The 26,611-nt window shown below is 45.2% G+C and overlaps 1 protein-coding gene across 1 annotated transcript in view; it reads left to right on the top strand.

The window, feature by feature from the left end:
• The first annotated feature begins 1,426 nt into the window (after positions 1 to 1,426).
• The window catches only part of LOC137877015 (SH3 and multiple ankyrin repeat domains protein 2-like), a 58,837-nt gene continuing 33,652 nt past the window's right edge, over positions 1,427 to 26,611 (top strand). The window contains exons 1-3 of the mRNA XM_068716693.1: positions 1,427 to 1,527; positions 8,471 to 8,553; positions 10,593 to 10,717. The gene's annotated coding sequence lies outside the window, so the exon portion shown is untranslated. The remainder of the gene's footprint in view (positions 1,528 to 8,470; positions 8,554 to 10,592; positions 10,718 to 26,611) is intronic.

A 26,611-nucleotide genomic window follows, 5' to 3' on the forward strand; every position in this document is an offset into this window, starting at 1 on the left:
AATTCAATGTGTTTGTTTCCCCCTGGACTCATTCACAATGTTGAATATACATGTTACAGGGTTAAATGGTCAAGTCCCTTGATATTCGATCTTTGTTCAAACACTCGTCTCTGTCTTTATTGATGATGTGAGATTGACGCTGCTCATCCCTCTTGATCTTAAAGATGTTTATCACCGACCGTCTCGCTCAAATATCTGTTCATTTTCTATGATTTACTGTAGACTTCAAATATACAGAAACTTGCATGTTGAGAGGCAACGTGATGAAGTGATTGTACCAAACATCTGCATGAAAGTGTGTCCGGCACTGGAAACTGTTCCACACAGAGCTTCTCTCAGCTCTGCTGGGTGTTTTAGCGTCTTTCAGCTGAGTGTTGTTGTTTTTTGGAGCAGTAGCTTTGCTGTTTTCAGCTGAGAGGCTTCAATAAACTCAAGGAGAGGAAGTTAGCGGGTTGCTGGTGAAGAAACTGAAACAGATAGTTTTCATTTCTAGATTTGGAAAGGACGTGTGTCCAGTGGCCAGAAACAGACTAAACACATGACTTCCACCCTGACTTTATGTCCCTTGTGAAACCAAAAGTCAACATTTATGCGCGTTACCTTACAAGAGAAAGTCCTCTATGTGCAGTTGTTTTTTATTTAAGCTAGTTACGTTGTTACGTTACATTGCTATGTTATGTTGCTACGTTGCGTTGTTACATTACGTTGTTACGCTTCATTGTTCTGTTGTTTCGTTCCGTTGTTGCGTTCCGTTGTTGCGTTCTGTTGCTGCATTCCGTTCCGTTGTTTTATTCCGTTGTTACATTATGTTGTTACGCCTCATTGTTACGCTTCATTGTTATGCTTCATTGTTACGCTTCATTATTACGCTTCATTGTTACGCTCCATTGTTACGCTTCATTGTTACGCTTCAGTGTTACGCTTCGTTGTTACGCTTCATTGTTACGCTTCAGTGTTACGTTATTGCGTTGTTGCGTTCAGTTGTTGCATTTCGTTGCGTTACGTTACTTCAAAAGCTTCAAAATCTGTTAATTTTCAAGATAAAGACAGTCATTAATTTGACTGCCTAAAACAACACATGATCACCTGAGATCACTGTGAGAACTGTGATTCAGAACCAAAGACGTTTACCGTTAAACTCTACCGTTTGTGTTTGCCTGTATATATTGAATTGTACAGACAGTGTGAGGACAGCTGTGACTTGTCTTCTAGGGAGGATTCTCCCCCAAACAACTGATGGACATGACAGAGGTTCAAATGTCTTGAACTGTTCTTGGATTGTGTCCATGAAGACGCAGCTCTGTCTCATGAGCTGTAACGTTTTTTAAAGAGCCTCCTCTCAACAGCACTTATTGATTTGTAAACTGCTGTTATTGGTTACAAATGGGATGTGAATATTGATCTCACGCTGCTTTTTAAGTATTATTATTTTTTATTTTTGTCAGACTCCCGAGCGGACCGCGCTGACAGACGGAAGCTCTTCAGACACTACACTGTGGGCTCCTACGACAGCTTCGACGCCTCCAGGTAAGACCTCACCCAGGTGTTTCAAACCACATGTGTGTCTGTGGTGAAGAAATCAAGACAATCTTTGAAGCTTTTCATTGATTACGGACGATTGTGTTGATTTCAGGAGGCTGTTTACGATCTCAATAAGTCTGCATACTAATCTTTGTATTGAGCTGTTTATAACCGTCAGTCAGCTTCTGATGGAAAGCTTTCTTCTGTTCTTGAGGGGAAAAGAGAAAAAAAGCCGACTTTCAGTTAAGTGGAAAGTCCTGTCTAACGGTCGCTCGACTCTTCTCTTCTGTCATATCCACTTCAACACAAGCTTCATGACGAACAAAGATGGATGTGTGTGTGTGTGTGTGTGTGTGTGTGTGTGTGTGTGTGTGTGAGAGAGGTTCGTTTATTCTCCAGCATTGTAAACACATCATAGTCAGAAGAGTCAGAACGTCCTTCAGGAACATGAATGAGCTCTGGGTTGTTGTTTGACCTGCAGGGTCGTCCGTCCAGCATCATCAGGCATGCAGCGCTCTGCAGAGCAGCGAGTGCAGCTCTGGAACAAACTACAATTTAAGTACTCAGCGCTGTATTTAACTAAACTACTTAGTTAGGTTTAGACAACTAAACTACTTAGTTAGGTTGAGACAACTTAACTACTTAGTTATGTTGAGACAATTACACTACTTAGTTAGGTTGAGACAACTTAACTACTTAGTTAGGTTGAGACAATTAAACTACTTAGTTAGGTTGAGACAACTAAACTACTTAGTTATGTTTAGACAACTAAACTACTTAGTTAGGTTGAGACAACTTAACTACTTAGTTAGGTTGAGACAACTAAACTACTTAGTTATGTTTAGACAACTAAACTACTTAGTTAGGTTGAGACAACTTAACTACTTAGTTAGGTTGAGACAACAACACTACTTAGTTAGGTTGAGACAACAACACTACTTAGTTAGGTGAGACAACTAAACTACTTAGTTAGGTTGAGACAACAACACTACTTAGTTAGGTTGAGACAACTAAACTACTTAGTTAGGTTGAGACGACTAAACTACTTAGTTAGGTTGAGACAACTAAACTACTTAGTTATGGTTAGACAACTAAACTACTTAGTTAGGTTGAGACGACTAAACTACTTAGTTAGGTTGAGACAACTAAACTACTTAGTTATGTTTAGACAACTAAACTACTTAGTTAGGTTGAGACAACAACACTACTTAGTTAGGTTGAGACAACTAAACTACTTAGTTAGGTTGAGACAACAACACTACTTAGTTAGGTTGAGACAACTAAACTACTTAGTTAGGTTGAGACGACTAAACTACTTAGTTAGGTTGAGACAACTAAACTACTTAGTTATGGTTAGACAACTAAACTACTTAGTTAGGTTGAGACAACTTAACTACTTAGTTAGGTTGAGACAACTAAACTACTTAGTTATGTTTAGACAACTTAACTACTTAGTTAGGTTGAGACAACAACACTACTTAGTTAGGTTGAGACAACAACACTACTTAGTTAGGTTGAGACAAACTAAACTACTTAGTTAGGTTGAGACAACAACACTACTTAGTTAGGTTGAGACAACTAAACTACTTAGTTAGGTTGAGACGACTAAACTACTTAGTTAGGTTGAGACAACTAAACTACTTAGTTATGGTTAGACAACTAAACTACTTAGTTAGGTTGAGACGACTAAACTACTTAGTTAGGTTGAGACAACTAAACTACTTAGTTATGTTTAGACAACTAAACTACTTAGTTAGGTTGAGACAACAACACTACTTAGTTAGGTTGAGACAACTAAACTACTTAGTTAGGTTGAGACAACAACACTACTTAGTTAGGTTGAGACAACTAAACTACTTAGTTAGGTTGAGACGACTAAACTACTTAGTTAGGTTGAGACAACTAAACTACTTAGTTATGGTTAGACAACTAAACTACTTAGTTAGGTTGAGACGACTAAACTACTTAGCTAGGTTGAGACAACTTAACTACTTAGTTACGTTGAGACAACTAAACTACTTAGTTAGGTTGAGACAACAACACTACTTAGTTAGGTTGAGACAACTAAACTACTTAGTTAGGTTGAGACAACAACACTACTTAGTTAGGTTTAGACAACTAAACTACTTAGTTAGGTTGAGACAACTAAACTACTTAGTTATGGTTAGACAACTAAACTACTTAGTTAGGTTGAGACGACTAAAGTACTTAGTTATGTTTAGACAACTAAACTACTTAGTTAGGTTGAGACAACTAATTGACTTAGTTAGGTTTAGACAACAGCACTACTTAAGTTAGGTTGAGACAACAACAGAGGGTTAGGGTTAGAGGAACGAACAGAGGTCTCTTGGATAAAAGATCTCTGTTTGTTGGAGTTGTTGGATTTTCTTTTTACACATAATATAAATGATAAATATGATGCACAGTTATAGATTAAAATACTTTTAAAAGATACCTTTTTAAATCCGCTCCAAATCAAGCAGCTGCAACTTTAAATATGTTAACGAATGAATAAGAAATAAACCATAATTTATTTATGTTATTGTTTAGCAGGGACAATACACAATACATATGGAACCAGATATAGCCAAAAGCTGTAGTCCCTGATCGTCATATTTCATGATATAACGGTTGGTATGATGATTATGTTAACCTTTGATTAGTACATTTAGGATGGCTTTGCCTCCTTTAACCAAAAGGTTGGCGGTTTGAGTGAGAATGCTCAGGATGGTTCAAAAGCAGAGGTCAAATTTTAAGTTTACATTGTGGTAATAATGTGGTACTTTTAGTCAAGTAAAATGTGAAATGCAGGACTTTTTAAATACTGTGGTAGTACTAATACTAGTACTTCCTGTCTCCTCTTGCATCTGGAAATAAAATGAACCTGTTTTGCGTCCGAGGAGCTGCTTTAAGTCCTCGTCAGTGTCCTCCTCGTGATTCTAAGCTGACATGTTGACAGTTTTTCATCAGCTGATGGTAATGCATCTGAAGTCTGGTGAGTGAACCCCAGAACGCTGCACATTATTTAAACCACTTTCGGATCAAAAATAGCAAACACGTATGTAAATACATATCTAATTCTACCAAACGGTGTCGGGAAATTTTACAGTAACTACTGGGAGGAACACAGTGGCCATTCTGTATCAGTTTCAAATGACTTCTCTATTCTTTGTGCACTGCAGAACAAACCCTCAGTGCTATCTAAAGTGTAGAAATGTGTGGTGGAGAAGCTACAAGGACAGCGTGACATTCCCCTCATTAGTCTGCTGGATTTCTTCCGGCGGGACCCTGAACATGCTGGAAGGTGTCTTTCCAGGAAGAGTCCAATGTGGGTCAAGGTGAAGCCTCGAGGCTGGTGGGCCGAATGTAGACTAAAGACCCGTGTGACTTTAAAGATCCAGGGGAAGAGCATGTTTGACCTGGATAAAGACGGAGCTATGGCCATTTAAATGTTCCCCTCATGGAACAAACAGATATTCAAATGTGAGCGTTCCTTTTTTCTTTTTTTTGGAAGGCTGACTTTTCAGAGGCACTCACATCAAGTCCTTCCTTTGCTCTTTAAAGATTCATAATTGTTTTTCTTTAACTGGCAGAGGGTTGAATGTTGCATGAGGCAGGAACTTTCCTGGTCTGCTGTGTTTATGGGCAGGATGAAGCTGTTCTTCTCCACAATGCAAGAAGATGTTGTTTTATAACTGGCAACGAACCACCAACGGTTAGGTTTAGACGACTAAACCAACGGTTAGGTTGAGACGACTAAACCAACGGTTAGGTTTAGACGACTAAACCAACGGTTAGGTTTAGACGACTAAACCAACGGTTAGGTTTAGACGACTAAACCAACGGTTAGGTTTAGACGACTAAACCAACGGTTAGGTTTAGACAACTAAACCAACGGTTAAGTTTAGACAACTAAACCAACGGTTAGGTTTAGACAACTAAACCAACAGATAGTTTTTTTCATCCTGAGCATCACGAAAAAAACAGAGGTCCCTGTACAAACTAATAGACACCGGGCTGTAGAGGCACAGATGAAAGTGTGCAGAGGGAATGAGCTGGAGCACTCTGGCGCATTGCCATCGACAGGTTAGACCCCCCCCCCCACCCCCCCCCACCCCCACCCCCACCCCACACACACACAATTTTCTCCACCAGCCATCAGCCATGCAACGTAAGAGCTCGTCCTACCACTGTTCCCTTGAGCCAGACCTCCAAAAAACACCCCTAGAAAAAAGAAAAAGAAACCGTTGCACGTGGACAGCGAGAGAAGAATGTCTGACAAACATCCCGTTGCTCACACTCAGACCTCCTCTCCTCCGCACTATAAATACATCGCAGCCTCCACGGCGGAGCCCAGATCGAGGCGGCGTGCTCCCTGGGGAAAGCTCGCACTTCATCCCATGCAGCCTGCCGAGCAGCGCGGCCCACATCCTGCATTGCGCCCCCCCCCCCACAAACACACACACACACACACACACACTCTCGTCACTTGTTGAAACAAGATGACACCTTTGACAAACTGCCAGCTCTGCACACCGACCTATTGAAGCCGCCACCCGTGTCAGATTTTGGGTGATCAAGGTGTGATTAGCAGCGGCCGCCCACTACGGGCCAGAGTGAGTGTGTGTGTGTGTGTGAGTGTGTGTGTGTGTGTGAGTGTGTGTGTGTGTGTGTGTGTGTGTGTGTGTGTGTGAGGGAATGCTGGGAGATAACCTTCAGCGTGTCAGCAGTGCAGGCCTTCTTCCTCTCTAGACAGATTGCGTTGCTAAGGGAACTGTTGCTAGGATGGCGGTCGCACCTCTCTCTCTCTCTCTCTCTCTCTCTCTCTCTCTCTCTCTCTCTCTCTCTCTCTCTCTCTCTCTCTCTCTCTCTCTCTCTCTCTCTCTCTCTCTCCTCCTCCTCTCCCTCGTCCCACCTGTCTGTTCAGTGCCTAGCTGAGTGAGGTTCGAGGAGCAGAACTTGGCCTTCAGGTTGAGCTCCTCTCCCTTTAGCTCCACAGCCCACATGGCTGTGATCCGGCTCCACCACAGCCATCATCGCTGCAGGAAAATGGAGAGATGGAACGTACCATATTATGCATAATCCAGTAAACAAAGACCTGCAAGAAAAGAAAAAAAATCTCAGAAAAACTGTGAACATGTTCTGAGCCGCCGTCAGATTAGACAGCTTACTGCTGAGTCAAACTTCAAGAGGGGCTTTTCATTTTGGTATAATCCTTCTGCAGAAGCTGCATCGCCATATGGAGGATTCCTCATAAACACAACAACAACAACAACAACAACAACAACCGCAGCTGCTGCTTCTGTTAGTCAAAGGGAAGGAAACGGGAGGCGGAGCGTCATGTGCATTTTTTGTAATGCGTGCATTTTTCTCAAGCTGCGCGACGCAGGCTGAGCGAGCAGCTGCCACTGCTGCTGTTTAACGAGAGGACGAGCAGAGGAGGTGCTCCGTCACGGGCTGCAAGCAGTAATGAGCTGAGCATGAAGAAGATCCAGTAGAAAGTGAACGTCCACGGGTACAGGGACCATTTGCACCAACCAAACAAGCACGTTGTGTCCATCACTCACGTGTGATATGATGTCATGTTGTTTAGTCGAAGCTGCTGAAAGTAGTTTAGACATCTGTGTGGAAAGGACCGTGTCAGTCTATCAGCTGTTTTAAGATCCATTACTTGACATTTAAAACGAGGAGTCCGGATGAACTTTGAGTAAAGTCCCCGTTAACGAGATTCAAATCATCAAACAGGTCTGAAGACTTTCTAAAATAAATGGTTGTGAGCAAAATGCTGAATCCATGTTTCGCTTCAAAAAGGGAGAATTGTTTCCTCGTGACCCCAAAAGTTTCAGAACTCCTGATTTAAACAATAAACCGGTCTCTAAATATGTGCTTAGGGAGGCAGAGTGGACAGCTGGTCCCCAGGTTACCCAGGGTCCCTGAATGCCCCTTTTTGATTGCCCCTGTCAGCTGTTTTTTGGTCATTTGATTGTTTGTCCTTGATCCCCAGAACATGTATTTCTATAAGGTGTATTAGAAGAAACGATGAGATGATTCTCATCCACAGAAAGCAGATGATCAATCAATCAATGAAGTGATCAGTCAGTGCGTGAGGTCACACACCCACTCACCCCGTTCTCTCCCACACACACACACACACACACACACACACACACACACACACACATACGCGCCGCGCGCCCTCCCTATACCAGCCAGTCGGTTGCACATCGCAGAGCGCAGCGCACCTAGACACCCATTCACACCGAGGCTCTCCCTCCCTCTCGCGCGCTCTCCCTCCACCGCCGCTCCCGTCCTCCCCCCCGTCCCCCCCCCCCCCCCCCCCCCCCCCCCGTCCCCCGTCCCCGTCCCCCCCCCCCCCTCTCCCTCCATCCATCCCGGCGAGCTTCAGCCTTCCTCCCCGCCTCATCATGAGCTATTAGCCGCTATCGCCACCAGCCCGATGTCGCCTCTCCTCGACGGCGCAGCTCTGCCACACCGCCGCCCGGAGCCTCCGCAGCGGCGGCGGCGGTAACCGCGCTGCCGGACCCCGCGCAGGGAGAGCAGCTGCGGCCGCAGAGGAGTTTTGCAGGGAGGGAGGAGAGGGAGGCGCGTCTCTTCCTTCGTCTCTCCTGTTTTATTTGTATTTATTTTTTTCTGGGTCGTCTGTCTTCTGGAGATGCTGTCGCCGGGCTGCCGGGGCCGCTGTCATACCGTTTGATAGACATAGAGGCCGGCGCGAGGAGGAGGAGGAGGGGGGGAGGGGGGGGGGGGAGGAGGAGGAGGCGGCGGCGGCGGTGGTGGTGGTGGGGTGGGGTCGGGGTTGCCCTGCCCTGCCCTGGCCGGACTAGCTCTCCTCCAGCAGCATGAACCTCCACTCGGGCAGGGCGTCCGTGGCCATGCTGCGGATGATGGGCTGTGCTAACGGGCGCTCTGCTCGGCATCTCCTCCACAGTGACTGCGTGGTGGACGAGAAGACCGTGGTGCTCCAGAAGAAGGAGAATGAGGGCTTCGGCTTCGTGCTGCGGGGAGCGAAAGGTAGGAGACCTTCCACTGAGCTCCTGTCACTGTTGTTCACTGTTCACGGGTCAGACACACGTTCCTCTACTCACATGCATGTTAGACCCTGGATTTAATGTGCAATGGCTCAATCTCAGAGGTGTGTGTGTGTGTGTGTGTGTGTGTGTGTGTGTGTGTGTGTGTGTGTGTGTGTGTGGGAGAGAACCCCCCCCCCCCCCCCACCCACCCCTCCAGCAAAAACATGCAAATAAGTTCTGCTGTTAAAAATACATTTGAAAGCAACTTTACTGTGACCTCTGAAGAACACACACACACACACACACACACACACACACACACACACACACACACACACACACAGCATGATGCATGTTGAGGACTTTTTCTTTGGCTAAAACTATTCCGATTATTTCCAATGTCTCCATTAATCGGTTAAACATGTCAGAAAATGATGGTTTGAATGAGAAGTGCCGACGTCGCTGAACAGTCTTGTTGAGTCCAGACTCAGAGATAATCAGGTTCTCAGTCAGCCGATTGATCGGAGCTCTGCGGTCCAACATCTGTAACGTGACATCACCGGTTAATCTGAGGAGGAAACAGATGTGCTTTTGCAGACAGTTCACGTTCTTTCCAATCAGTCGCTCATCGCCGCGTCACGGGTTGTTGTGATCCTGAGCGCCCCCCCCCCCCCCCTCCACCCCCCCGTCCCGGCTCTCTGATATTTCTCCACCGGGCCACGAGCTCCATCGGCTCTAAAAATAGCCCGATTCAGCTGCTGTGCTGCGTTCGGTTTCTATGACGATGCTCGCCATGTCATAATCCATACGTTGCGTTCCACAAACGTGTGCGTGCGCCGCAGTTCGATTGGCGGTTACTGTCGAGGGGTGAATTTGGTGAGGGTTTTTTTTAAAAGACGTGCGGCAAGAGAGACAGGGAGGAAGAGGAAGAGGGAGGAAGAGGGAGGAAGAGGGAGGAAGAGGGGGAGGCGGAGACGCTGACATGGAGGCAGAGGAAAAGAGGGATTTGGCCTGAAAAACAAGAGGAATGTTCTAGTCATTCTGACACACTCTGCTATCCCCCCCGGGGAACTGACCCAGCCGAGCTTATCCTCACACACACACACACACACACACACACACACACACACACACACACACACACACACACAGACATACAAACATGCACTGATGCTCGAGCTGTCACATAAGCTCACATCCTCTTTTGCTCTCTGCGTTTCTGCAGTTTTTTACGCTCCTCGTCCATCTCTCTCCTCCTCCTCCTCCTCCTCTGTCTGCGTCTCCATGTCACACACACACACACACACACACACACACACACACACACACACACACGCACACACACACACACGACACCTAAAGAAACGTCACAGTCATGTAGAAAACCCCTCATGAAACCCGGACCGGCTCTTCTCCCAGTCTCAGGATGAGTTATAGGAAGTGTCACTTGTCAACACTGGTTTCTCCCAGCAGCCCGCAGTATTTCTGTAACCTTCCCAAGAGCAAGGGGGGGGGGGGGGGGGGGGGCTGAAACCGTGTGTGTGTGTGTGTGTGTGTGTGTGTGTGTGTGTGTGTGTGTGTGTGTGTGTGTGTGTGTGTGTGTGTGTGTGCGTGTCACTTTTAAAACCAGACGGCAGCTTTTTGGTTGCCCAAACTGAAAACATGGTTGCCAGTTGTAGTCTCTTCTCTTCAGATGATATTAGAACCCTTTGGTGATGACAGACGCGTCATGTGTTCCTGCTTCAGCTCACACATTGATACTCTACATGTTGGTCACTTCAATCACGTTTGTGATGCTGACGGTCGGTCGAGCTTCATTTGCTTCACCGTTTGAATCTAAAACCGATGCCTCTGATGTGCAGCGTTGTTTGAATCTCACCATTACCGTAAACCCTCACGTCTTTATGCTAAGCTAGGCTAACACACCCAGTAACTAAACATCAACGTGTTCATAAAAACATTGGTTACATTTAGGCGTGAATGAAACAAGTGTCAGATCTTAACGTGTTGTAATTATTCCCCCCCCCCCCCGCCGTGCAGCGGATACGCCCATCGAGGAGTTCACTCCCACGCCCGCCTTCCCGCGCTGCAGTACCTGGAGTCCGTGGACGAGGGGAGGGGTGGCGTGGCAGGCCGGGCTCCGGACCGGGGACTTCCTCATCGAGGTAAGAGCGGCTCCACCTCCACCTCCACCTCCAGGTTAACCTGCGTATCCAGTCAGACCCGGTGAATCCTGGACTCTGCCTTTGATCTCCTGGGTGCTCGCGTGTTTGGATCTGATTCTGATGCTGCACAGATATTCAGCCGTCACATGAAATGCTTTTTTTTTTGTTTGAATCCAAATGTCCAAGTGTGGCTGTTGCTCGTTGAAGACGCTCGTGAGGAGGAGGTTTTGTCCTGATAGTCAAGTGGCTTTGAGCGAAGCCTCCTTTTATTTGGAGCTGGTTGCCTTGACTGTGACGGTGTCGATTCATTGAACGCAATCAGCTGATCGGGCTCTGATGGAAGCATTTAGAGGTAAAGTGTGCGGCCTGTAGTCGTCGTCGTGGGATGAATTTAACTCGCTTTTCATCGGCCAATGAGTGAAAAGACAGATTTGTTTGTTTCGGGTCTTTTATTTGTTAAAATGTGCCTGAAAATAATGACTCTGTTGTTGTTTACATTGTTCTTGCCATGGCTCCAGTGCATTGTAACATACCTACACTTAAAGGTACAACACTTATTTGAACATGTATTTCAGCGTCAGGCTGTCAGAGGCTCTTTGACTGAGTCGTGAAGGTGAACCTGCTGAGGTTCACCACTGATGAATTGGATTTGTGTTTGACTTAAAGAGGTGTTGTCTGATTAAAATAAAGTGGTGCCACTTTGCATGTGTTGATTCACTTGTTGGGTTCATTAGAACTCGTTTCAGCACCAGGAGCTGTCCACCGAGTCACAACAGGATCAATATTAGTTTCCTCTGCAGTAGAGCTGACATGTCTTTGGTCTCGTCCACAGACTGAATATAAGAAGAGGACGTGGTCGTCGTGACGTCACTCACTGGTTTGTGGGCATTTTGAAGCCTCGAGTTTGGCGATTTCGCCGTCGCCATCTTGCCTTTATGCAAATTGTGAACAGGAAGTGACCACATCTGGACTGAGGAGTGACGTAGAGACGCTGTATACGTCTCTGGTAGAGACCTGTCAATCACTGTGTAGCCCCGCCCCTAAATCATCCCCTGCTTCATGGTCTGTTTGACTCTAAATGGAGCATAATGTACTAAATGAACATCATGCTGTATTAAAGAAGACTGTAAACTAGAGATTGAGACCATAAACTCATGTTTACAATGTTTACTGAGGGAATAAATCAAGAGAGAAGTAGAGTCATTTTAGACTAGACTTCTATACAACCAGAGGAGTCACCCCCTGCTGGACACTAGAGAGAATGCAGCTTTAACACATGAAGAAGCCTGGTCACATGATGCTGGTGAGGATCATAGTCAACTCTTTACAGGGAGATTGAAAGCCTCATAGAGGTTCAGGATGACTTTGTGTATGAAGAGAACGTTTCACAGCTGCTGACGTCATGATCCTGTGAGCTGGTTATCATCTATAACTGTGTGTTCATGTTGATGTAATGTTGATGACGTGATATCAGACCAGTGCACAGACTCTACTCATCGATACCTCATACTGGTGTCAGTATTGGAACATCTCTGTTGGTAGTTGTTTGGTTTTGCCTTTGAGGCCGTTTAGTTTTTAATGAATTGATATTTCTTTGTTTTGATACTTATAAAAGTTAAATCTGGTCCCAAACACTGAAATAGACTCTGTGTGTGTTTGTCTCTTTGAAGTGGAGACAGCGTTGTGTAAGCTGTTGTAACATGTCCTCCGTTGGTTCATCATAATGACTGGTAATCTTCAGTGTGTGTCTTGCTAACGTGAGCAGGGCGTCGTTACTCAGGTGAAGAAGCGTGCTGCTGTGGATGTCAGCGTAGCCTCGAACATCTCAGATCATCGTCACAGCTGCTGAGAAACCAAACGGAGTCAGAAAGTCTATTCTGAGCTCTTTTCTTTCCCCCCGAATGACTCCATAACGACAAGCAGCTCCGCTCCGGGAGCGGCTTTATGTTGCTCTCCTGCTAAATGGAGCGTCAAACGTGGAGAGAGCGAACTCCTCGTCCCGCCTCGCTTTCATCTCAGCTGTCTGTCGGTCGCCTTCAAGCATCGTCATCAGTCTGCTGCACCTCCGACGCGTTTACCAAAATGCATCGAACGAATGAAAATACACGTTCGACAACACTTCCACGGCTCATATCGTGGAGTATATATACATATATATCTATATCTATAGATATAGATATATATATCTATATCTATAGATATATCTCAGTGCTAGTGATACTACAGCGCAAACCACGCCCGTCTTGCTGCTGATTGCAATTATCCGTGTGGCAAAGTACAAATGTCGCCTTTGGAGAGAGAACAAGACAAAGTGCATGCTGGGATGTAGAGCTTCAGGTCAACACTTCAGGAAGGAATTTAAACGCGACAGAAAGAGAACAAGTCTTCAGTTCCCTCCACCTCCCTGAAGATGCTGATGATGTCACTGTCTGTCAGCGCTGGTCTGTGTGAATTGGACTGTTTTTGCAGCACATAGAAATAGACCAAATGTTGGATGTTGCCTCATTTAAATGTGTGCTAATAGCACAGTTAGTGGTGACGTTCACCTGTTGTGTGAGTTTTTAGAATTCATTTGTGTCGTATGTCTGCAGGTTTGGATCTCTGATCATGTTTCATCACAAACAACCAGTCAGTGTTCAGACCAACAGGAGGAGAGCTAGTAACGTTAGCATCACCGCTAACGGCTAACCAACGGAGGTTCACTTCAGTTACACTATGATGCCTTCAGGCTCTGCTCAGTGAACATGAATACTGACTGAAGGTACATTATAACGTTATCGTGATGTGTTCACATGTAATCTGTAAAATGTAGTTTTGGTGATGAACTTGAATGAATCCAGTAGTTTGAAGGAGATGTTTTCATGTTAATATAAAATAGATGTTAGAGATGAATTATGATGTTTAACTTTATAACTCGAGCTATAAACACATTATTATACATCAGTAAAAAAAAGAGCCAATAAGCAGAATGGATAAGAGAACTAGTCTTTATAAAATCCTAACAACATCCAGTCCTCATCACGTCTGTCTGTGATGTCATCACTTCATCATTGTGTCCCTTTAAAACATCTGTGTTGAACCGTCATGATTAGAGCATGAGTTCCTGAGTTACATCTTAAAATGTGTTTTTATAAACTCACAGTGACCTTCAACTAAAATCCCATCAGCTCGTCTTTGAGTCCAAGTGGACGTTTTTGTACCCATGAGGACGTGTGGGACAGACAGAGAGAGAGAGAGACAGAGGGACAGAGACAGAGAGAGAGGGACAGACAGATAGCCATACAGACAGAGAGACAGAGAGAAAGAGAGACAGAGAGACAGACAGACATACAGAGAGACAGATAGAGAGACAGAGAGAGAGACAGACAGTATGATGGTCGGTGTTGTTGTTTTTTTGTCACAACGTAGTGGTGATGATGCGGTTACCATGGCAGCCCGTTGGCTCCGGTGTGTAATCCTGTTACAGTCACATGACCCGCAGTACTCGGCCACTAAACAGATTAGCGCTGAAGAGACGTCTCCGTCACGTTTTCCCTGAAGACTCTCCGTCCTCCATCACACGTGAAGGAGGACGGATTGAAACGCTACGCGTCCAGATGATGGATCCCCCCCCCCTCATGCATTCACATGTCTCGAATCCTCGCTCCTCGTCTCCTTCAGAACATGTCTCCTTGAGTGCTACGTCCTTGAAGACGGGGGGGATTGATTTTCAGATCACAGGTTGAAGGACGGGATCAAAGACTGGAGACTGTCACACGAGACGACATCTACGCGTCGCTAACAAGTGGATTGTATTACCAGAGCGGGCTGACTTCATTTGTTTTTGACATTTATTTCAAAGCACCAGGCGGAGTTCACAGAGGTGTGTGTGTGTGTGTGTGTGTGTGTGTGTGTGTGTGTGTGTGTGTGTGTGTTTAAACATCTGCTTTTGTGTCTGCAAGAGTGCACATGTCCCCTTAATGTACATGAGCAGAACATAATCCATTTGCATGCATGATTCAGGGCCTCGGCTGAGCATCAATCTTTCATTGCCTCTTGCAGCTCGGCGTGAGGACGCCTGCCGTGCAGTTTTTTTTTTTGTGCGCTCGAATCGTTCGCCTCAACGCGTCGTCGTCGCCGTCGATAACTCGCTCCTGAGCTACGTGTCGATGCAGCGTGTTGTCGTCACGCTCGCCTGTGTTTCCATGCTTTCCTCTTTCTGTCCTCTCGGCCGGTGGAGTCGGTCGTAACGTAACCACGGTTTTATCATAGACTGCATGTAAGAAGTGGACATATTGATGGAGACGTCTCTCATTGATTCGTGAACGTTTGAAGCCTCGAGTTCAGTAAATTGGCCGTCGCCATGTTTGTTTTTTTGCAACCAGTGAACAGGAAGTGACCACATCTGGACTGAGGAGGAGTGACGTAGAGACGCCGTATACGTCTCTGGTAGAGACCTGTCAATCACTGTGTAGCCCCGCCCCTAAATCATCCCCTTCTTTCTGGTCTGTTTGACTCTAAATGGAGCATAATGTACTAAATGAACATCATGCTGTATTGAAGAAGACTGTAAACTAGAGATTGAGACCATAAACTCATGTTTACAATGTTTACTGAGGGAATAAATCAAGAGAGAAGTAGAGTCATTTTAGACTAGACTTCTATACAACCAGAGGAGTCGCCCCCTGGTGGACACTAGAGAGAATGCAGCTTTGACACACGAAGCAAAAACAAACATTTTCAAAAGAATCCTGTAGATGTGGTCATAAAATGATTGGGAGCAAGATATAAAACTCTTCAACTCGCTAATCGGACGACATCGAGGGCAAACAAACATCACAGCTCACTGCTGGTGTCTGAACGTCATGTGAGAGTTAAACCGTCGACCAAATGCCAACGAGGATGACGAGAGTCAACAGAGACGCTGTTACTGAGAGACATCGGGTCACGTGGGGAACGTATACGGTGCTGCTCACTGGACAGAACATTATTAAAAAGTTAACATCCTGTGTGTGTGTGTGCGTGTGTGTGTGTGTGTGTGTGTGTGTGTGTCTGCAAGAGTGTGTGCGATGGAGGCAGAGAGAGTGAAGCACTTACTCTCTTATATAACACGCAACTTTGGCCGAGAGAAGAGATGTGTGACCAGTGTAACATGCAAATGCATCTGCCTCTTGTGCCCCCAGGTGTGTGTGTGTGTGTGTGTGTGTGTGTGTGTGTGTGTGTGTGTGTGTGTGTGTGTGTGTGTGTGTGTGTGTGTGTGTGTGTGCATGCACACACTTGTCCTTCTGTCAGATCTCTGCCTCTCTGCATCTCTCTGAGGACTGCAACACTGCACACAACTGTCAGTAGTGTGCAGTGAACTAGCACAGGCCGTCCTCAGCATTTCTTCCTCCAAAAGACTCTGAGAGAACAGGGAGGTCTGTCTCTGTCTCTCTGTCTCTGTCTCTCTGTCTCTCTCTCTCTGTGTCTCTCTGTCTCTCTCTCTCTCTCTCTCTCTCTCTCTCTCTCTCTCTCTCTCTCTCTCTCTGTCTGTCTTTTTGTCTCTTTGTCTCCTCTCAGTACAGCGTGAGACTCACATCAGGCTTATCTCCAGATGAAGAGATTTGTATTTGGTGTATTGGCACAGTAAAATAGTAAAATATTAATCTCCTGGATGTTTTCATTGTGTAAAAACTGATACTTCAAAGCGGTCATAAAAATCTAAATGTAGTGCCGTTTACAGGTTATGACATCGTCTGACTTCTGTATTTTAGATAACTAACGCTGCTTAATTGAGGCCTAAAGTGACAGTGAAGGTGTTCCTGCTCTATTTAAAGCTGGTTTTGTCTTAAAATGCCGTCAGATAGATATAAAGAGGACATGTCTGCTTCCCCTCTTTGGCTTTCTGTTGCGGTCTGACCTCATTCTGGATTCCAGGTTGCATCCTATATCTCTGTGTGGACCTGAACATCACTTTGTGTACGCTTTGCTCGTGAGCATTTTGTCACTACTGGCCACAGATGTCGGAGTTCTATTTGTGTTTAGTGAAGTTATTCTACACTCTCGTCTGAGGGGAAAAGAGGTGCAACATAAAAGAAGGAGTCGTTGTAAAAACTGATGTTTACTTATTTATTACACAGCGTGTCTGAAGGGATTCAGCCAAAGAGACAATAGATGTATCTAATAACAACACACACACACACACACACACACACACACACACACACACACACACACTGCTGTTTGTGCACCGTCCTGCTGCCATAAAGGACCCAATGTGGATTCATCCGCCGCTGAAAATAGTCCCTAAGGAATGCGCTATTTCCTCCTTTTTGTAAGATAAAAATATAAATACAATGAGCGGCTGGTGCAGTAGCTGTAGCAGCTGATATTAGTCCTTTTATTCATCTCCTGTTGAGATGTGATCATTTATGAATCGATGGCATTGCTTTATTGATCCGCTGAGACTAAGTGCAGAGGATCCGCTCTCACGGTCACTCGGAGGTCCCGTGGGTCCTTCCTTCTCAAACGGACGAGATGAAGACAGCAGCACTCGGAGGTCTCGAGTCGTCCTGAGAACCTGAGCGTCGTGTAGAAAGACCTGCAGCTGTGTTGTTCCAGTTCAAACCCGCCAGAGAACGTGTGTCTGGGTAAATAAAACACGATGCTGTGGGAGCGATAATCACACAGAGCAAAGATAACAGAGGAGAACGTGTTCAGACAGATGGCCCTGTGTGCGTGTGTGTGTGTGTGTGTGTGTGTGTGTGTGTGTGTGTGTGTGTGTGTGTGTGTGTGTGTGTGTGTGTGTGTGTGTGTGTTTACACATCGTTTCCCAGTACATTTGTGTTGAGCCTGGTTTTTGGGGTTTTTGTGAGCAGGTGTGTGATTCTGAAGGGTCACCTGCACTGGTGTGTTCCTCCTCACTGTACGGTTTATTACCCAGGATGCATCTGTTTTCCTGTTTCTGAGCCGTTCACATTTAGTTTTCGTCTCATTTTATTCCCATAAACTTCAACCTCTTTGATTGGAGGACTTTGTGCAATGTTGCTGTGTGTTTTTGAACACCTTTTAAAGGGACAGTTCATCCCACATTTAAAAATACACATTTGTCCTCTTACCTGTTGATCCATCAAGATAGTTTTTATTCTATTTATTGGTTTTAGGAACAGCACACATGAATAAAAACATTGCTGTAAATGCGCCAGAGTTAGCCAAGAAGCTATTTAACATCTGTAGTCCCAGGCCAGATGTTGCAAAGTGAAAAACAATGAAAAAAGAGAGAATATTAATAGGAACATACCTCAGGAGTCTCTTATTGTGAAGTAGTAACAAGACAACACAGAGGCTCACAAATCAACACGTACGAAGCCAATAAATGAGGAATACTGATGTCAGCTACACCCTCCAACCGCATCGCGCCGCTGAAGGAAGCGTGAGTCTGCTCACGTCCTCCTTGGCTGTAGCGTGAGCTAGCTCTGAGGCGCTAGGTGAGCTAGCGGTATCGAGTGGAGGCGCGCACTTCCTTCTGCGTGGTGATACAGTTTTGACGGCTGTAATTCGATGGAAAGAAAATAGTTCCTGCATGAAATTGCTCACGACAAAGGTCTGTGGATTATCTTCTGGAAACAGACACTGCTGCTGAGTTTTTAGAAAATGTGTTTTTTTGGCACTTTGAGTCCCACAAGTGAAGTGCCATCTAGTCTCATTATATTGGAGAGAAGGCAGACATTCTCCCTCTTACCTATAAATAGCAGGTAAGAGGGAGAATGTGTGTTTTTGATTTGGGTTGAACTGTCTCTTTAAAGCAGCACTGATCAATATTGTGATTTGTTTTTGTCGTGGTACGGTAGTGATGTCGTACGGTAGTGACATACGGTAGTGATGTCATACAGTAGTGATGTCGTACGGTAGTGATGTTGTACGGTAGTGATGTAGTACGGTAGTGATGTCATACGGTAGTGATGTTGTACGGTAGAGATGTCGTACAATAGTGATGTTGTACGGTAGTGATGTTGTACATTACATTACATTACAGTCATTTAGCAGACGCTTTTATCCAAAGCGACTTACAATTCAGTATCTATCTACTGTAGGCGCAGCAGCTACGGGAGCAATTTTGGGGTTAAGTGTCTTGCTCAAGGACACATTGACATGAGACTAGTAGAGCAGGGGATCGAACCGCTGACCCTCTGATTGAAAGGCGGCCCTGCTCTACACTTAGCCACGGTCACCCGGTTGTACGGTAGAGATGTGGTACAATAGTGATGTTGTACGGTAGTGATGTCGTACGGTAGTGATGTCATACAGTAGTGATGTCGTACAATAGTGATGTCGTACGGTAGTGATGTCATACAGTAGTGATGTCGTACAGTAGTGATGTCGTACGGTAGTGATGTCATACAGTAGTGATGTCGTACGATAGTGATGTCATACAGTAGTGATGTTGTATGGTAATGATGTCATACAGTAGTGATGTTGTACAGTAGAGATGTCGTACAATAGTGATGTCGTACAGTAGTGATGTCATACAGTATTGATGTTGTACGGTAGTGATGTCATACAGTAGTGATGTTGTACAGTAGAGATGTCGTACAATAGTGATGTCGTACAGTAGTGATGTCATACAGTAGTGATGTCGTACGGTAGTGATGTCATACAGTAGTGATGTTGTACGGTAGTGATGTCATACATTAGTGATGTTGTATGGTAGTGATGTCGTACGGTAGTGATGTCATACAGTAGTGACGTCGTACGGTAGTGACGTCGTAGGGTAGTGATGTCGTACGATAGCGATGTCGTACGGTAGTGACGTTGTACGGTAGTGACGTCGTACGGTAGTGATGTCGTACGATAGTGATGTCATACAGTAGTGACGTCGTACGGTAGTGATGTCATACGGTAGTGACGTCGTACGGTAGTGATGTCGTACGGTAGTGACGTCGTACGGTAGTGACGTCGTACAGTAGTGACGTCGTACGGTAGTGATGTCGTACGATAGTGATGTCATACAGTAGTGACGTCGTACGGTAGTGATGTCATACAGTAGTGATGTCGTACGGTAGTGACGTCGTAGGGTAGTGACGTCGTACGGTAGTGATGTCGTACGATAGTGATGTCGTACGGTAGTGACGTCGTACGGTAGTGATGTCATACAGTAGTGACGTCGTACGGTAGTGACGTCGTACGGTAGTGATGTCGTAGGGTAGTGACGTCGTAGGGTAGTGACGTCGTACGGTAGTGACGTCGTACGGTAGTGACGTCGTACGATAGTGACGTCGTACGGTAGTGACGTCGTACGGTAGTGACGTCGTAGGGTAGTGACGTCGTACGGTAGTGACGTCGTACGGTAGTGACGTCGTACGGTAGTGACGTCGTACGATAGTGATGTCGTACGGTAGTGACGTCGTACGGTAGTGATGTCGTACGGTAGTGACGTCGTACGGTAGTGATGTCATACGGTAGTGATGTCATACGGTAGTGATGTCGTACGGTGTTTGATCATTGATTAGCTGAGGATGTGTTTTAAAGATTTTAGAACTTCTTGTGTTGCTGCTCAAGACAAACTAAAAAAAGAATAAAGACATGTTCTTTTCTAAATTAATTGTCTTTTTTTTCTCACAAATCAATCAAAAGAACCAATAAGAGCACAAGTGTCGATAAAATCCTAACGATTCCCATCCGTACTACAGAGACAAACACTTTTCGGAGTGAATATCAAAGTATAAATCTGATCTACTGCACAGCCTGATAGTGTGTCAGTGTGTGTTTACAGCTTGTGTCCTAAATCATTACAAACTTCTGAAAGGTCCTAAAAGTCAAACATCGATCAGAAAGTACGACCTTTATGTGAATACATCATCCTATCGTCCACGTCCGATGCTCTCTGTGCTTCCTCTGCTGAATGAATCTGTCCCTTTGTGTCAGACACGTCTCGGTCTGCTCACCTTCACGTTGGTCTAATACTGAGTATTGATTTGTTGTGTTTTTTGCTGTGGGAACCCCAGGAAGCTCCAGCCTTCGGGGCTTGACTGAAGAAAGCCCTCCACCACCATCACCATCCTCATCATCAGCAGTCACCCTCAGTTATTTACTCGCTCCAGACTTCAGACGCTTAATCAATCGCTCTCAGAGGAACCTCCCTCACATGCAGCTGTGTGCTCACAAAGCCCACATCGCCACGCGCGCCGGAACCGCACGGCGCCGGTCTTAAAATAACACAGAGTGGAGAGCGTCGTTTCCCATAAATCATTTATTTATAGGCGCAGCGCTCAAAGAGCAGCTCCCCGAGCCCTCCGGTGTTCAGGGAGCCGAAGAAACCACAACACCGTCCAAACGTGGCTTCAGACTAAAAACCTCTTTAAGATGGCTGCACTGGGAGGAGAGGGGGGGGGGGGGGTCCATTGATAAAAAGTCCCCATTTCCTGACGAATGGTACAATCCACCCTCCAATCCACCCCCCCCCCCAAAAAATAAGAAAAATCCACTGACAACGTTCTCAGCACTGCTTCCACCTCCAGCATCCAGTACCACGCAGCAACTGTCGCATAGCAACGAGGAGCACGTTTCCCTCTCTGTGCACACGGTGATAATGCAGCTTTCTACGAGGGGGAAGGTTTTGGTTGAGCCAGAGAGTCTGAAAGTGTAGAGTTTTCTGGAGAGTAGAGGACGCGAGGACGCGAGCAACAAAGTGAAGGGGACGAGTGTCCGAGCACGAGGGGACGAGGACGGAGAGAATATGAAGATAGAGTTTAATAATCACGATCACAGATGCGTTAATTCTTTTATTAGAGGACAATAAAACACAGTGAAACAGTATCAGACATTATTAAGTCAATAGAGTGTAAAGATAAATGTAATCCATCGTCCACTAGCTGGAGACCAGTGTTGCCAGACTGGCTCCTGCTGTTGATCCTTTCACTTGAGAGACATGTGATTGACGTTATGTTTATCGTTGTTGTGAGGGAGGACCGGCGTAGTCGTCGTTGGGACAACCTATTAAACCTATTCTGTGGTGGTTTGATGCAGATATGAAGCTGTGTGTGCTGATGATGTGTTTTCTGTTGCGTGTGTGATGATTTTATTTTACTTCACGCTCTCCTCTTCCTCCACCACGTCTTCACACACTTGTCGTATTAACGCTCTGACTATCGACACGCGGAACCTCAACTCACACAGATGTGAGGGGCCGGTGTGTGTGTGTGTGTGTGTGTGTGTGTGAGCCCGGGGGGGCGTGATGTTGGATCTGTCCGTCCGTTAGGGTCCTCCTCTGAGAGGCTCGTCTGCGTCTGCGCAGCCATTGGCTCACCGCTCGTGGTCACGTGACTTCTCTGTGGCGAGAGTGAGCCCGACCGTGTAGGTGTGTGTAGGTGTGTGTGTTTCCAGGAACATTCTGGGTGGAACTGGAGGACTGCATGCAGAGTGTGTGTGTGTGTGTGTGTGTGTGTGTGTGTGTGTGTGTGTGTGTGTGTGTGTGTGTGTGTGCATGCCCTAACATGTGCTCTCGTCGTCAGCTTGATATTGGGCTACGTGATTCATCAGAGTCAAGACTCTTCTAACTAGGACTCTGACTCATCAGAATAAAACTCTTGTCTCCATCTTCCCCGGCCCCCTCTCATCCTATTTCAATCCTTCACTTTATTCTTCTTTGTGTTTTTCCTGTGTGTGTGTGTGTGTGTGTGTGTGTGTGTGTGTGTGTGTGTGTGTGTGTGTGTGTGAGAGACACAGTCTGTATATTTCTGTATTTAATGAGCCTGCTTTGATGTACTCCAGCTTCCTACAAGAGGAAAAACACACATACAGAATTCAGAGAGCTCTCACCCAGCCCCCAGTCTGAGATGTAGATCAGCTCCATGTTTCTAATGCTGCTGTGTGTGTGTCTGTGTGTGTGTGTGTGTGTGTGTGTGTGTGTGTGTGTGTGTGTGTGTGTGTGTGTGTGTGTGTGTGTGTGTGTGTGTGTGTGTCTGTGTCTCATCACATTTCATCACTTCTTTTTTTACACTGCACAAAGCAAAAAAAACAAACGTCATTTTATTTTGTCGTTTACAGTATTTGTCTATCTTGGCGCTGTTCACATGTTCTGATTGTTCTACTGGACATACTTTAAACCCAGCAGAGTCCAGCTCTGTCTATTCTCTCGCTCAGCGCCGCAGAGTTCACGCTCAACGCGCTGCTTTATTCTCCTGAACGCCAGAGGGCGAACAAACAAACTGAGCTGTGAGGAGTCGAGAAGACAACGAGTGAAGATGTGACGCCATAAACTGACTAAACTCATATTCATAAACTACTTTATCACCTTCATACGAACCCTGTACAGAAACAAGTCAGGTATCAAATGCGTCATAAAGAATCAGAGGTTGAATAAAATAGAAAAGAAATGCCAAAAGGAGATGAATACTTTTGCGTGTCACTGTAGTTACACTTAAACCCTTTTTCCCCACATATACGGATATGTACCGTTTCCCCGGTGGACTGTCAGCAGCAGAGCACGCTGTGTGTAAATACTCTCGTCTGTATTTATGTTACTGAGGAGGGATCAGCTGACCTCTGATCCGCTCCGACAGCCCGGATTAGCGGCGTGTCTTCACAGCGCGGCGCCTGCATCGGTCAGATTAGAATTGATTAACCGGATTAGCGACCGGCAGTGAGTCGGGACTACGTGCACGGGAGGAGATCGGACCGAGCGAGCCGATAGATCCAGGGGCGTGTTGGGCTAAATGGGCCGGATGATGCTTAATGTTGTGCAACTATTACAATGGTTATGATAATGATAATGGATTTTGAATAGGCCCCTCTGCTCGATGGGACGGAAGGACGGCTCTTACACTCACACTGTATCTCGTGTGTGTGTGTGTGTGTGTGTGTGTGTGTGTGTGTGTGTGTGTGTGTGTGTGTGTGTGTGTGCATTATTGATTAAACTGTAAATGTTCAGCCATAAAACTGCTGGTTCAAAGCTGTTTTCCCTTCTTGTAGTTGTTGATTCAGAACCGTTTTTGCAGTTTATGGCCTTCAGGCTTCATCTATCTTTTCACTCACTGTCTCACTATCTCACTGTCTAATTATCTCACTGTCTCACTGTCTAACTGTCTCACTATCTCACTGTCTAATTATCTCACTGTCTCACTGTCTAACTGTCTCACTATCTCACTGTCTAATTATCTCACTGTCTCACTGTCTAACTGTCTCACTATCTCACTGTCTAATTATCTCACTGTCTCACTGTCTAACTGTCTCACTATCTCACTGTCTAATTATCTCACTGTCTCACTGTCTAACTGTCTCACTATCTCACTGTCTAATTATCTCACTGTCTCACTGTCTCACTATCTCACTGTCTAATTATCTCACTGTCTCACTATCTCACTGTCTAATTATCTCACTGTCTCACTGTCTCACTGTCTCACTATCTCACTGTCTTGTTATCTCACTATCTCACTCATTCACTATCTCACTGTCTTGCTATCTCATTATCTCACTATCTCATTCACTATCTCACTGTCTTACTATCTCACTCACTATCTCACTATCTCACTCACTGACTGTCTTACTATCTCACTCACTATCTCACTATCTCACTCACTGACTGTCTTACTATCTCACTCACTATCTCACTATCTCACTCGCTCACTGTCTTACTATCTCACTCACTATCTCACTATCTCACTCACTGACTGTCTTACTATCTCACTCACTATCTCACTATCTCACTCGCTCACTGTCTTACTATCTCACTCACTATCTCACTATCTCACTCGCTCACTGTCTTACTATCTCACTCACTATCTCACTATCTCACTCGCTCACTGTCATACTATCTCACTCACTATCTCACTATCTCACTCGCTCACTGTCTTACTATCTCACTCACTATCTCACTATCTCACTCGCTCACTGTCTTACTATCTCACTCACTATCTCACTATCTCACTCGCTCACTGTCATACTATCTCACTCACTATCTCACTATCTCACTCGCTCACTGTCATACTATCTCACTCACTATCTCACTATCTCACTCGCTCACTGTCATACTATCTCACTCACTATCTCACTATCTCACTCGCTCACTGTCTTACTATCTCACTCACTATCTCACTATCTCACTCACTGACTGTCTTACTGTCTCACTCATTATCTCACTCACTCACTAGCTCACTTATTATCTCAGTATCTTACTCACTCACTGTCTATCTCACTCACTATCTCACTCACTCACTCTCTCATTCACTATCTCACTATCTCACTCTCTTACTCATCAAATTACCATCCTAGTGAATCACTCAGTAATTAAACATGTTTTTAATATGTAGATAATATGAAACCTTTTATATCTGCACTGAGATTAACTTTAACAACTAACCAAATGTTTCTTAAACCAACTCTGTAGCTCATACTGCAGTTCATGCAGACAAAAACATAAACTAGTTCTATGTTGCACTATGGGCTGTGTGTTTGTGTGTTTGTGTGTTTGTGTGTTTGTGTGTCTGGGTCAGACGTTGTCATTTTCGTTTGGGGCCTGAAGGGGGTGTGGCGAATAAACCACACAAAAATGCAAAATACTCTGCTGCGAATATTTTAATATTACAGAAGCCTGTGTTGCAATTTGGATAACATTGTGGTTAGATGTGCAGCCCGACAGCTGGTCGCAGCTGAAGTCTTCATGTTGACATGTTTCATTCATTTTGTTCAGCCTTATTATAAAATGAAGGGATTACTCTAGAAAACAACAGACCACTGAGACATTGTGATGCTGAGCCAGTAGAGACAGTGGAAAGTATATAAACTATATATATCTATATATATATATATATATATATATATAGATATATATATAGTTTATATATAGTATCTATATCTATATAGATACTATATATACTCTTTGTCATCATGCCCCGACGCTTGTAAAACACGTCTCTTCAGGGCGAAACACTTCGATCGGTTTCACAGTAGAAAATATTTACAAGTGTGTGTGTGTGTGTGTGTGTGTGTGTGTGTGTGTGTGTGTGTGTGTGTGTGTGTGTGTGTGTGTGTGTGTGTGTGTGTGTGTGTGTGTGTGTACGAGTGTGTGTGTGTGTGTGTGTGTGTGGTGGAGCACGACGAGGGAACACGAGGTCACGCTGAAACAGCTGTTGGAGCATTTCTCTCTAATTACCAAAATGTCCGCCCTCGTGAAGCCCGAGCAGCGTTTGTTAGATCACTCGCTCTCCCTGTGCCCACCTCCCTCTCTTCATCCCCCCCCCCTCGTAGCTTCCTCTCCCTCCTCTTCTCCATCCGTCGTTCCTCGGTGTCGCTCCGGGCTCATCTGACTCCTCCTCCACTATTTGTCTGGAGGAAGAGGAAGAAGCACCCATGAGGTGACGCCTGTGTTTGAAAGAGAAAGTATGAAATGTGTTTGTGATGCGATATGTTTTGAGCAGCTGAGATGTGTGTAACCCGCTGGTATCTGTGTCTACACACACACACACACACACACACACACACACACACACACACACACACCTTTAATCAGAACCGCATCACCGCAGGATTTATTTATTTATTTTTTTGCAACTTGTTCCGATTGTGTTTGAAGTCTGACTGTGAGGGGCAGCGGTCGTCCGGCGACATGAATATTGTAATTATGAAGAATGGCAGGAGGACAGGAAGAAAGCGATAACCCCCCCCCCCCCCTCCACATTTGCATATCTGTGGCCTGGTTCACAAATGTGCTGTGAGCCGTTATCTGCAGCATGAATGAAGGAGAAGTCACAACTTTTCACCTTGAGGGAGAAATAAACTTGCTTTGTTCCCATATAAGACAAAGAAAAGCATCGATATTGAGAAGTTAAACAACTAATGTTTGATGATGGGCTTTCTGTTGATGAACCACTGGATTAATCAACTCATTTCACCTCAGTACTTACAGTAAAGTATATATTAATGTTGACTGTGCACAACGTA

The sequence above is a fragment of the Cebidichthys violaceus genome, unplaced genomic scaffold, assembly GCF_023349555.1.
Source record: "Cebidichthys violaceus isolate CVI_PGR_0920_01 unplaced genomic scaffold, fCebVio1.0.p SCAF_204, whole genome shotgun sequence".
NCBI lineage: Eukaryota > Metazoa > Chordata > Actinopteri > Perciformes > Stichaeidae > Cebidichthys > Cebidichthys violaceus.